The 12,471-nt window shown below is 51.6% G+C and overlaps 1 protein-coding gene across 10 annotated transcripts in view; it reads right to left on the reverse strand.

Moving 5' to 3' along the window:
- The window catches only part of RPS6KA2 (ribosomal protein S6 kinase A2), a 404,289-nt gene that overhangs the window by 52,936 nt on the left and 338,882 nt on the right, over positions 1–12,471 (reverse strand). The window lies entirely within an intron of this gene.

Raw genomic sequence — 12,471 nt, forward strand, 5'->3', positions numbered from 1 at the left:
TTTTTTTTTTCACCTTGAAAATGCTCAAAAAGATTTTTGTGTTGTTTGTTTCTTGTAAATCCCTGGTCCTTACTAAAATCCTAGCTCCCTAAGGGGGCTGTGGGTCCCGTGATTCCTCTGGGATGGATGGTCAGCGAGAAGCCCAGGTCCCCCGCCATGGGCAGCAGGCAGGCTGGACGGGAAACCGGACCAGGGTGGACCGGGCAGGGGTGGCTCCAACCGGCTGCAGGGTCCGTGTGTGGGGGCAGCGTGCTCTGAGCGTCAGGAACCCACGCTGGCGGGGGCGGCCCTGTCCCCGGGTCCCCTCCTCACACCCCCCCCCACGCTCCCTCCGCTCCCCCGACAGGCCTGAATGCAAACCTCCTCTCCCCTCCCATTCCCACTCGCTGAGCCATGCCACAGCAGTGTCCACGAGGGAAGGAATGGGAACCGGTGGGGAGTGGGCGGGGAGGGCAGGGCCAAGCCATGGAAGGCGTCTTGTGGAAAGGCTGCTGGCCGCTTGCCCTGTGCTGGCCGCTGGGCCCTGGGCCTCGTCCCTCACCCCCTGCAGTCCAAGATGTGAGAGGACGGTCATCAAAGTTAGAGATGTCACCTCCCTATGCGGGGGCAGTGGGGGCCACTGCACATCTATTTCTTAGCTGGCAGATGGGCAATGAGGCTAAAGTGGGTTCAAAGCTTGTCCAAGGTCAATCCAAGAGCTGGACTCTGGCGTGAGGGTGTGCACTCCACTGCAGTGTCCCCTCTTCTGGGATGGGAACTTGGGTGCCCCTCGAGATGGCGCAGGGGGCCCTCGTGCCAAGGCCCTCATGGGCTTCATAACCAGCTCCCTCACTCTTCTGCAGGCCGGGAGCCCAGAGTGCTTATGTCCCATGTCCGTATTTCTATCACCTGGCACTGTACTTGACTGAAGCTCCCAGGGTTGTAATAAAACGGGGAATGCAATGAATGGCCTAACTTCCAGCAGCTCTCACAGCTTTCCTTCCTGCTGCAGTGTGCCTCTGATAACAGCCAAAAATCCAGACTCAAAAATCCTTCTGGTCATGATGATAAAAGGAAAAGGAAACAAACCAATCGCCTTCTATTTGTACCTCTTCCTAGTTATTTTATTTTGTAAATGCCTGATTTCAGGAAATGCCAGGGCTTTCCAGGTAGACAGTTATTTAACCTCATCTTTCCAGGCTTTCCTGCAGGACAGAAAGAGTTACAACAAATATAAAACCTAATGAGCCCACTACATTTACCAGTGGGCAGCAGGAAGGCGCAAGGGGACCTTCAGTGACAAAAAACAACCCTGCTGAGACTCAGACGCCCATGTCCCATTTTATATGTCGGATCCATTATATTTCACTCTCGTTCAGGAAGAAAAGAAAAAGTGAGATGCAAAAGAAGTACAGGATTTGGTGTCGCCACAAATTCTTCATTTGGCCTGTGCTGAGAGTTTTTGGTGCACGTAACAATGCACTCTTATCTCTGTATCCGCCCTTCTGCTGCAGTGAGATCTGGCACCATGTGGTGTTTTAGACCCAGCAAACAGGGTGAGTGTGGATTTACACTGCGCTGTCACTGCACAGGCTTAGGTGTTCCGGCAGGGCCGAGCTGGATTTACACTGCGGCTGGCACTGAGCAGGGTTAGGTGTTCTGAAGAGGGGACAGTGGAGACAGAAGGAACACTTCTGCCACAGTTCTCAGAGCAGGAGGCAGCCCTCCTCGGGCAGCATGGCCATTGCTTTGGACTCTAGTTCTGTTTGCTCTCCCCTGCAACACTTAAAATCGGCTGTTCTGTGCTGTTCATCCGAAATGAGCACGTGCGGCTAATAGCAGCAGACGGAATCCCAGCCCGGAGAACAGGAAGCGTCCGTGCCAGCATCTGAACCATCCCATCCGCCAGGCCTGAGACCGAGTACACTGTTCAAGGCGACGCCTGCGATTCACCTGCGTCACACAGGGCTCACCAGGAAAGAAATGTCTAGAACTGTAAAATAGCACTTCTCTCTTATTGAGCTTGGAGATTTTTCATTAAATTCCCCAATGCCGGATAAACAGGACTTAAAATGCCCAGGGAGCGGCATACCCAAGGATCCACCCTTTGGTTCTCAGTGGTAGCAGCATCTGATTACAGAGCTTCCAGGCACTTGGGGTCTATTTCCAATCTGGGGTCCACCAAATGGGTTGATTCCACCCCGTATCTCAGTTTAATACATTTTTAACGATATAACTTGGTATCTAGTTGGAAGTTTCCTAAATATACATATATATTTCTAAAATGCAGTGCTGTGTCTGTGCCATGGTTTTACTTTTTATTACACCAATCGGATAAAGCTCTTCTCCTCCACGTTAAGAAGGTAATCACAGTCGCGTCCTTGTAGTTTAATCACCATTGGACTTCTAAATTCTCAATAAATTATTCCCAAAAGCCAAAATTATGTTTATTATGTGTTTTCATTCGCAGATAGCTTTGGGAAATGTTTAATTCTTAGATGTTTTGAAACTCCTTTAAATATTTAAATTTTTTTGTTCAATAGTACTAAAAATCTGACTGTAGACTATTCAGAGGTAAAGCTCTATGATACACAACGCTTCTGCATACTTTCCTTGAATCCCACAACTCCCTGTGCACAGCTGACTTTTAATGTCCAGTGTGCAATCATCAGGGTGACTGCTGACAGCTGAGTTGAACACGAGGCTTGCTTCTCTCAATCATTCATGGCCTTGCCATGTGCTATTTTCATAGTTTTAAATTATTTTCTGCCAACTTGAGATTTCATTCAGGGCCTGTCCAAGGTCTTTGCTTGCTGGTGGCCAGTGCCCTGTGGAGCCCAGCTGGCTGGGCCGTGGGTGGCTGCAGGTGCAGCCCTGGTCACCGCTGCCTGGGGAGACCAGTGCATCTGTGTGCCGTTCCCGCAGGCTCCCTGGGGCCGTGCTGACCAGCCCCACGTGCGGGGCCAGGATTGTCAGCTTGTATCGAGCAGACGTCCAGGCTGGTGACCACCTAAGGTCATAGCAAATGGAAACCTGCATAAGGTAGGGAAGACAGCATGTGTCGTGCCTGAAATCAGCTCCTTAAAAGACATCTCTCAAGGAGTGACTCTGGGAAGGAAAACAGAAAATGGTACAGCAGGAAACCCTCTGCCAGCGGCATTAGCTGCACCAGCTGGCATTCTCTGACAGACGGTGAGGCCAAGCTCGTGGAGGGTGGGTTACTGAGCTGCGCTGTTGTTTGTTCATCTCACTCCTTCCCAGCCTCTGCTTCACGGTCCCCATGGGGGTCTCACAACAGCCGGTGAGTATCCGCTTCATGGACTCTGAGAGAAGCGACAGCTGCTTACTTGTGATGGGTTCCTGAATAGGAGGAGCAGAAAGTGGGTCCCTTAAACTTTAAATTCATCGTAACTATTTCTGTCCTGTGGAAAAGTCTGCAGAGCTGAGTTTCAAGAAGCATTTACCTTGAGAGCCCTGACATTTCCTCAAGTCCACACAGCCAGATGCTTTTCACATTCTTTTTGGAAATCAATCAGCATTAACTTTTATTGGAAGAGGGATTGGCTCAAGTTGTGTCGAAAACAAATAACATCCTGCCAGGCTCAGGTCTACAAAATTCACTTAGCAGAACACGCAACCACTGCTAGGTGGCGACTCGAGTGATGTCCGCAGTCTGCCACCAGCGCATCTAAGCCCAAAGGACACGCACGCTCCGGAAAGCCTGAGGTTTTGCAACGTGCTTGTTCCAGGATCCACCTCTGTGGCTTCCTCTGCACGTTTACAGGGTGCTGTGAGGAGCTGGTGCTCTTGACTCAACGTTTTAGTTTTCTGGCTGCCAAGACAAATACATATAATGGGGTTGGCTTGAGCAATGGCAATTGATGAGCTCACGGCTCTGAGGCCAGGAGAAATCTAAAATTGAGGCGTCAGCAAGGAATGCTTCCTCCCCAGAGGCCGTGGCACCCTGGAGCTGGCTGTCGGTCCTTGGCTTTTCCGTCACGTGCACTGCATGTGGTGGCAGCCTCTCCACTCTCCTCCGGGTTCTGTTGGCTTCCAGCTTTCTCTATGTCTGAACTTCATTTTGCTTAAAAAGGCCTCTAGGAATCCGGATTAAAGCCCACACTGAGTCGGCTGGGCTGCACTTGGCCTGTGGCGACATGCTGAAGGGATCTAGTCACGACGGGGCCACCCCGCCAGGAGCAGATCAAGGCCGGGGTGTGCACAGGGGCACCTCACGCCCCTCACTCTCGCTGCCTCACTCCCCGACTCTCCTGTGGGTGGAAATCAGTCTGGGCCATGGAGGGTTGTCGCTGGGGAGCCTCTCACTGCACAGAGAAAGCAGCTGTCCCAGCTCCTGGTGTGGGCTGAGCTGTGTCCCCCGAAAGATATGCTCCTCGCCTAAGCCCTGTCTCTGGGACAAGTCCGTATTTGGAAAGAGGGTCTCTGCGCATGTCGTCAAGTTAGGACGAGGTCATCCTCGGGGAGGGTGGGCTCTAACCCATCGCCTGGCGTCCTTCTAAGCAGAGGGGCCTGGACACAGGTCACTGAGATGTAGGGAACAGCCACAGGTCAGCGACCCAGAGACTGGAGTGAGGGAGCTGCAGGCCAGGGACGCTAAGGATGGCTGGGGGCCAGGAGACCTGGAAGAGGTGAGGAGAGGCCCCCCAGCAGGCCACAGAGGGAGCACGGCCACACCTCGAGGTCTGGACTTCAGCCTCCAGAGCTGTGCAAGGAGTTCCCTTGTTTCAAGCCACCCTGTCTGTGCTGCCACAGCGGCCGAGGGAAGCCACGTGGTCCCCACGTGCCATGCAGCCTCCGTCCACCCTGTCCGGTTCCCCTGTGACACACAGCTTCCATCCACCCCATCTGTGCTGTCACAGCGGCCGAGGGAAGCCACACAGTCCCCACGTGACACGCAGCCTCTGTCCACCTCGTCTGGTCCCCACGTGACACGCAGCCTCCACCCACCCTTAGCTCCTGACCCCTCGGCCCCAGCTCACCCGAGGCAGCCACACTGCCTTTCTGCCTCTAGTCGGCCCTCTCTCCTTCGGGCCACACTGCTTCCAGAACAGTCACTGTGAATGAGAATACGGCTTGGCCCCCTCTTCCCCACGCCTCCTGGGATCCCCACACCTCACGCAGCGAAGCCCAGAGCTCCCCTTGGCCCCTCCCGGGCTGCCCGTGGGCTCTGCCGCCCTCGGTGTGTGGGGCCCTCGAGGCGCTGTCTGTTTAGGGGCGAGACTTTCCTGGCCTGGGTCTCACTGGACGGCGTCCCCTCCCACCCCCGCCGCCGGGCGCGCCTTTCACCCAGCTCAGGCGCCTTCTCCCTGTGCAGGTCCTGAGGGCAGTGGCCCATGGCTTGGCACGTGCCTCTGGTGTGGACCCCACAGCACTGCTGCAGTGACCACGCCTCACCCCCCGGTTCAGATGCCCCCAGCCCTCCTGAGCCCAGAGGCGTCCGATTCAAAAGAAACACAAATCTTTAAAGTCTGCCATGTGTGACTGCGTCGCCATGCCACACACAGGAAGCCCCCCGGCCCCTGCATCCGCCCAGGTGTTCACGCTGGCCGGGCCTCACTCCTGGCAGCCGCTGTCAGCTCCCACTTCGGCTCTCCCTCCTGAAGGGGCCTGTCCACCTTACTCTGCTTCTCCAGTCTTCTGGCTGCTGGTTTCTTCCCGGAGCAGCTGCAGGTTCCTTCCCAGGTGATCCAGCCCACTAATTCTTCTGTTCTGCGAGTGCAGCCCCCACCCCCGCAGGGACGTGGACACCCCAGCCTGAGGCTCGGCCCTCCTTGTCCCGCGTCTGGCTCCCTGAGGCCAGGCGTCTGTGGACACCCTGCTGCGGTGTACAGTAGGCGCTTACTGTATGCACTGAATCAGTGGCAAGCTGGAGATTTAGATTTAGGTCTCTTGGAGTGAAGAAGGCACTCCGGGTGCTGCGGTAGGAGAACCACAAGGCTCCATGGAGGGGTGGGGTGGGCGGGTGCGGCCAGGAGAGGGGGCCACGTGCATCTGGGCTCTTCCTCCAGCTGTCCAGCTCAGCTCTGTGCACACTGTGGAGGAGCACCCAGTGGACACCGCAGGGCCTCCCCCGGCTGCCTGGTGTGGGAAGTGCCATGCACGGGTCAGTTCCCTAAACCGTGAGCTCCACAGGCTGCTCTGCCCAAGCCCTCGTGGTTCCCAGCTTACTGCCGGATTAGCTGGGGCTGCCCATGGCGTCGGGGTGGCAGCAGCCGGCGGGGGAGGTGGAGGGCGGGGTGGGGGTCCGGCTGCGAGAGGGTCTGGGGCCCAAGGAGCGGGCAGGCGGCACAGGCAGGCCTGCCTCTCCGGTGGCGGCTTGGTTCCCGTGTGCGTGAGCATGGGCCCTGGGTACGGTGTCCAGTGTGGGTGGTGCGTGTGTGGTTTACTCCTCAAGAGACAGAGCCCTCAGCGCTGTGACGGCGACATGACCATGTCAGGAATCTGGTGGGGGGGCTAGCATGGGACAAAGGCCTTCCAGTAACCTCTGACAGCTGAAATGGGTGCTCTGCGGGGGTGTGAGGAAAGGCTCGCGGCGGTGAGGGGGTCCCCGCGTGTCCCGCAGCTGCGGTGACGGGTTCCCCGTGTGTCCCGAAGCCCCGGAGACCAGGATCCACCCAGCCAGAGGCAGCCCCATCCTCATGCTAAAGCGTCTCCACCGACGGCAGGGCAGCTGGCCAGGGACCTGGGTACAGTTCTCTCCCGGGTTCAGCCTGTATAGCTTAGGTTGCAAAATCCAGCTGGGTGGGGAGGGGTAAATTATATAAATTTGAAAGCTTGTTGCTAATTCACTTAGCTCCTACTTGAAGGACAATATTTGGCGGCAGAGGAACGATTACCCACGCGTATCCGCAGCCACTATCAACTGACGATTAGCTCACCATCTCACAAATGCATCTTCCTCTCCCCAGTTATTTAATGAATGATAGAGCCACATTTTGGATTAAAGCACCATGATTTTTCCGACACCAAATTCTAAGACAAAAAAGGAACAGATGATTTAGAAAATTATTTCCTTTGTCCAGATCCAAGGGGAGATACCAAACCCCCCACCCCGTGCTGGTCACAGCCACAACTTCCTCTCTGACCAAATGTACTGACTCCTGAAAGAAATCGTGACCCACAAGATAAATTTCGTGGCACGCAGCCAGCCCCCCACCCTTGGATCCCGTCTTCCCACACAGCCTCTTAAATTGTTGCAGGAGACGAGCCTGCCTTTCTCCTTCGTAGGTGCACCTTTAAACGGCAGCAACGCGGCCGACATCTTCCCTTCTGACTCCAGTTCACAGCTGGGGGAGGTGACCTGGGCGAGGACGCACGGCGCGGGCTCGTGGATGCCTGGGAGCAGCCGGGGGGTCCTGGCTGATCTCGGAGGAAAAGGACCACGGAGCGAAATCAGTGCCAGCTTTCAAGGAGGATGCTCACAGCACGTTAGGAAACGTGTCATTTTCAAACACGCTCACACGTTGATAATGTCGGTGAGTCTAGATTTCACCCTTACGCTCAAGAACGACAAGGCGGAGATGAGACAGATTTTCATCTTAAAAACTCTGTGTTGGAAGAGAAGTTTCCAGCATCAGCAGTGTTACTGGTGTCAAGCTGGGGAAAGCGCCCTGGAGGGTAAAGGTGGGGCCTGTGCTCTGAGGTGGGGGTAGGGGGTAGGGGGTGTGACTTCATGCACACGCAGAGCTCCAGGGTCACCTCTAGGATGCTGGCAGGTGCCTCGGGGTTTCTGTCGGACCAGGCAGGGCTTTCTGGATGAAGCCAAATAATCCCTTTTCCATTTATTTTTCCTCTTTGCAAAGATCTCAGGAGAGGGCTTCCATGTTTATTATAAAACGTGATGGTCTGCCAGCAGTCGGGCTCACCGGAGCCTGTGCATCTGTGCATCTGAGAGCAGTTGTGGTTTCGTCTGGTTCTGTCCAGCAACCATGTGGCAGAGAAACAAGCAGGGTGAAGGCACAGGAAGCGGTGCGGCCAACAGGCACAAGCCCAGTGCCACCGTGGGCAGGTTTCCATGCCAGTGCACCACACCTGGCTGGTGCCGCCTGTGTGTCAGGCCTGCCCGCATGCGTTCGGACCCCAGCAGGTCCAATGCTCGACATTGCGTGCCCACCGGGCGCAGCCAGCGGGGCCAGGGCACAGGGAAGTGGGCGCCGGCCAGGCAGGGCTGAGAGAGCCCAGACCCCCGCCGCGCTGCCCAGCCTCCTTTCAGCCAGTGGCTCCATCCTCCCCGGGGCAGCAGGGCTTGCAGGTGCTTCTTGGCCTGGGATCCGTCCTTTTCAGTGCCCTACAAACTCCAGGAGGGTCCAGTGAGCTTCCGTCTGGTTCCAGAGGCCGGCATGTGCCCAGCAGAAACAGGCAGGCCGATGCCTGCTCCTCCTGGGCCCCTATTCCGTAAAGACCCCCTTCCCACCGCAGACAGGCCACTAAGAGGTTGCAGGGGCAGCAAGCCATGGGCAGCCACGCGTGGTGCAGGACCCTCCTGGACGGCAAATATTTTCTTCTAACGCAACTTGCAAATCATGAAAATAACACAGACTATCGGTCAAGAATTTAACTCTGGATGTGTATGTGGGGAAGGGGAAAGCTCGCCCCCACACCTCTCACGGCTGCTCGCATTTGCAGATGTTCCTTGCTTGCCTCCTGTTTTAGTTAAGGTTCTCTAGAGAAACAGAATCAACAGGAAATATTCATAAATATACAATTTATAAAAGTGTCTCATGTAACCATGGGAACGTAGAGTTTACAATCTGCAGGGCAGGCTGTGAAGCTGACGATTCCGATGGAGGGTCTGGACGAACTTCACAGGAGAGGCTCGCCAGCCGAAGCAGGAAGAGCCTGTCTCTTCTGAATCCTCCTTAAAAGGCTTCCAGTGATTAGATTAAGCGTCACTCATAGCAGAAGACACTCCCCTTGGCTGATTACAAATGGAACCAGCTGTGGATGCAGCTGACCGTGATCATGATCTAATTTTATGGAACGTCCTCATTGCAACAGACAGGCCAGCACTTGCCCAACCAGACAAACAGGTACCACCACTTGGCCAAGTTGACACATGAACCTGACCATGACACCTCCCTTCCCCCTTCCATCGTGTTTAAAAACACAAAATAGATTATTCTAGACGTTCCTTCTGCAATTTGCTCCTTTTACTTAAAGCTTTCTATTTTTTTTTTAACTTCGACGTCTTTCAGTGTTGAAAGATGAATGCTTCCACACCCACCTCATTATTTAGTACCTGCTTATGATTCCACTCTTTTGGACCGTAATTCAGCTAAGCATCAGTTCTGGTGGGAACTTAGGTTTCTTTCTTCCTTCTTGCACAGATATCTCATGTATTTCGGTGCAACTGAATATATTTGAAGGATAAATTCCCTGAAGTAGAATTACTTGGATAAAGAGTATGTGTATTAAAATTTTTGATAGATATTTTCAAAGCACATGAAAAGGTTGAGCTAATTTGCATCTCTCCAAAGTGGAACCCCTCCAATCACATCCTCACCAACACTGGATATTATCAAACATTCATATCCATGCTAATTTGAGTAGTTAAAAACTGGTCCAAAACTCTTCTTAAAAAGACAGAAAGGGGATAAAATATCATAAAGAACTATACAGTCCCTGACTGAGTTAAAAGCACAAAAACATATAGAAAGCAATAAAACAACTGCTCTGAAGATCTTAAAACCTACATGCTTGCTACAAGTTTTAGATCTGATCAATACAGTCTTATATTCTTTGAGACTGGGATTTTATGTAATTATCTTTTTTGGGCTTTTCTAAATCTTGATACTGTTATCCACTTTTTTCAACAAAATTAAAATCAATGAAAACAAGTGAGATTCTTCACACAATTTATTAAATCCACTTTCAGTCAAATTTCAGGGAATTTTCTGCTGGTTAAGGGAGGAAATTACACTCTCAGCCCCAATTAAACTAAACAAGAATCATGTTGTGAGTGAAAGATACTTCACTTTTTAAGTTTAACAGGTCCAGAGAATGTGCTTCTCTTATCAGAAATACAGAGCTATAGGGAATTTTCACTTGTTGGAAAAACAGCTTTCACAATTCCTAAAAAAACCTTTTCATATCTTCATTAAAACTTGGAAAATCCAAGCATGGCTGTCCTAGTTTGCTAGCTGCCGGAATGCAACACACCAGAGTCCAATTGGCTTTCAATAAAAGGGGATTTATTTCGTTAACATATAGTTCTTCAGAGGAAAGGCAGCTAACTTTCAATTGAGGTTCTTTCTTACGTGGGAAGGCACAGGGTGATCTCTGCTGGCCTTCTCTCCAGGCCTCTGGGTTCCAACAACTTTCCCCGGGGTGATTGCTTTGTACATCTCCAGAGGCCTGGGCTAAGCTGCGAGTGCTGAGAAGAGGTATGCTGAGCTGCTTGGGCTGTGCTACGTTGCACTCTCTCATTTAAACATCAGCCAATTAAGTCAAATATCATTCATTGCAGCAGGCACACCTCCTAGCAGACTGCAGATGTAATGAGCAACAGATGAGGTTCACATACCATTGGCTCATGTCCACAGCAACAGAACTAGGCACCTTCACCTGTCCAAGTTGACACCTGAATCTAACTACCACAATGGCATTTGTTGCTGCAGAGATTAGAAAGAAATAAACCATGTGTTAATTAAGCTGCCCGAATGAAATATACTAGAAATGAAATGGCTTTTAAAAAGGGAATTTTATAGGTTACAAGTTTATAGTTCTAAGAAAGTGGAAGTGTCCAAACTAAAACTCCAACAAGAGGTCACCTTCACTCAAGAAAGGCTGAAGGCTTTTCTAACCCCTCTGTCAGCTGGGCAGTCACATGGCTGGCATCTGCTGGTCCCTTGCTCCTGGGCTCTGTCCCTTTCAGCCTCTGTTCCTGTAGGGGTTCCTCACTTGGCTTCTCCAGGGCTGGTTTTCATCTCCTGGCTTCCCTTGGATCTCCCCAGATTTTGATTTGCTCAGTGTCTGCAGGGCTGCAAGCAACTCCAGACATACTTGTCTCTGCTCTCCACATGTGCCACCCTCCTGAGGCCTGGGGCAGCATAACACCTCCTCCAAAATAAAGCGGGAAGCCCATCCTCTGCTCCTGGGGCAAACTCACCCTCTCCACGTGTATGGGTCAGTCCAGTCTCCTAGCCCAGATTTCCTGGCTCCAGACCTTAGCTTCTAGGGTTCTGCTTCTGAAGCCATTTTTCCTTTAATTTGTTCCTTTTAGTCCAGACTTGCAGTGAGTCCATTCATATAGATGTCAAAAAAAAAAAAAAAAAGTTCATTTTCCATGTAGTACACAAGGATCAAAGCCATCAAACAATAGGACTTTCCATAAATCCTTTCTGGAAACTCCACCTTCAATCCTGGCTTGTCTTGTATGGCTGACTGGTTCCATGTTTGGTTAAATCCTCATGTGGGGCACTATTCTCTGTGGTCTCACTTTCTGGAAGCCCAGATTTTTCAGACCATCAGTTTCTGTTTTCTTTATACCAAAGAGTTTAGCTCTTAACTTATCTCATTCCTTGCACTTTTTATTGTAAGTTTCAAGGAGCAGCCAGGCTGCATTTTTCAGATTTAGTTTGGAAATGTCCTCAGCTGATTATCACACATTATTACCTTTAAATTCTACCTTCCATCCCAAAGCAGTGCACAACTTTGCAAGATTCTCTGCCACTTTAAAACAAGGGTTGCCTTCCTCCCAGTTTGCAATGGTACATTCCTCAGTTCTGTCTAAAGCCACATCGGAGGAATTTGTAGAGTCCACATTTCTACCAACAGTCTTTCCAAAGCATTCTAGGCCTTCTCTATCAAGATCCTTACAAATCTTTCAGTATCTTCCCCTAATTCAGTTAAAAAGCCGTTCCAATAGTTTGGTATTTGCAAACCTCAGCAGCACCCCACTTCTCCGGTACCAAAATCTGTATTGTTTTGTTAAGCTGCCAGAATATGATATACCAGAACTGGAATGGCTTTTAAAAAGGGAATTTAATATGCCACATGTTTACAGTTCTAAGGAAGTAAAAGTGTCCAAATTAAGGTATAAGAAGAGACTACCTTCACTCAAGAAAGGCTGATGGGTCAGGAACCCCTCTGTCAGCTGGGAGGGCACATGGCTGGCATCTGCTGGTTCCTTGCCCCTGGGCTCTGTTGCTTTCAGCCTCTATTCCCGTGGAGGTTCCTCACTTTGCTTCTCCAGGACTGGCTTTCATCTCTCATCTTCCCTTGGCTCTCCCCAGGTTCTGGCTTGCTTAACATCTCATGGCAATGTCTGCTGGGCTCCAAGCATCTCCAAACATCTGTGTTTCTGTTTTCCAAGAGTTGATCTGTTCAGCTCAGAAATTTCTCCAAAATGTTTCCGCTTCTACAGGATTCCAGTAAACTAATCAAGACCCACCTGGAATGGGTTGAGTCACATCTCCACCTAATCAAAGGTCACACCCACAATTGGGGATGCCACATTTCTGTGGAGATAAT

The sequence above is a fragment of the Tamandua tetradactyla genome, chromosome 11 (genome assembly GCF_023851605.1).
Source record: "Tamandua tetradactyla isolate mTamTet1 chromosome 11, mTamTet1.pri, whole genome shotgun sequence".
NCBI lineage: Eukaryota > Metazoa > Chordata > Mammalia > Pilosa > Myrmecophagidae > Tamandua > Tamandua tetradactyla.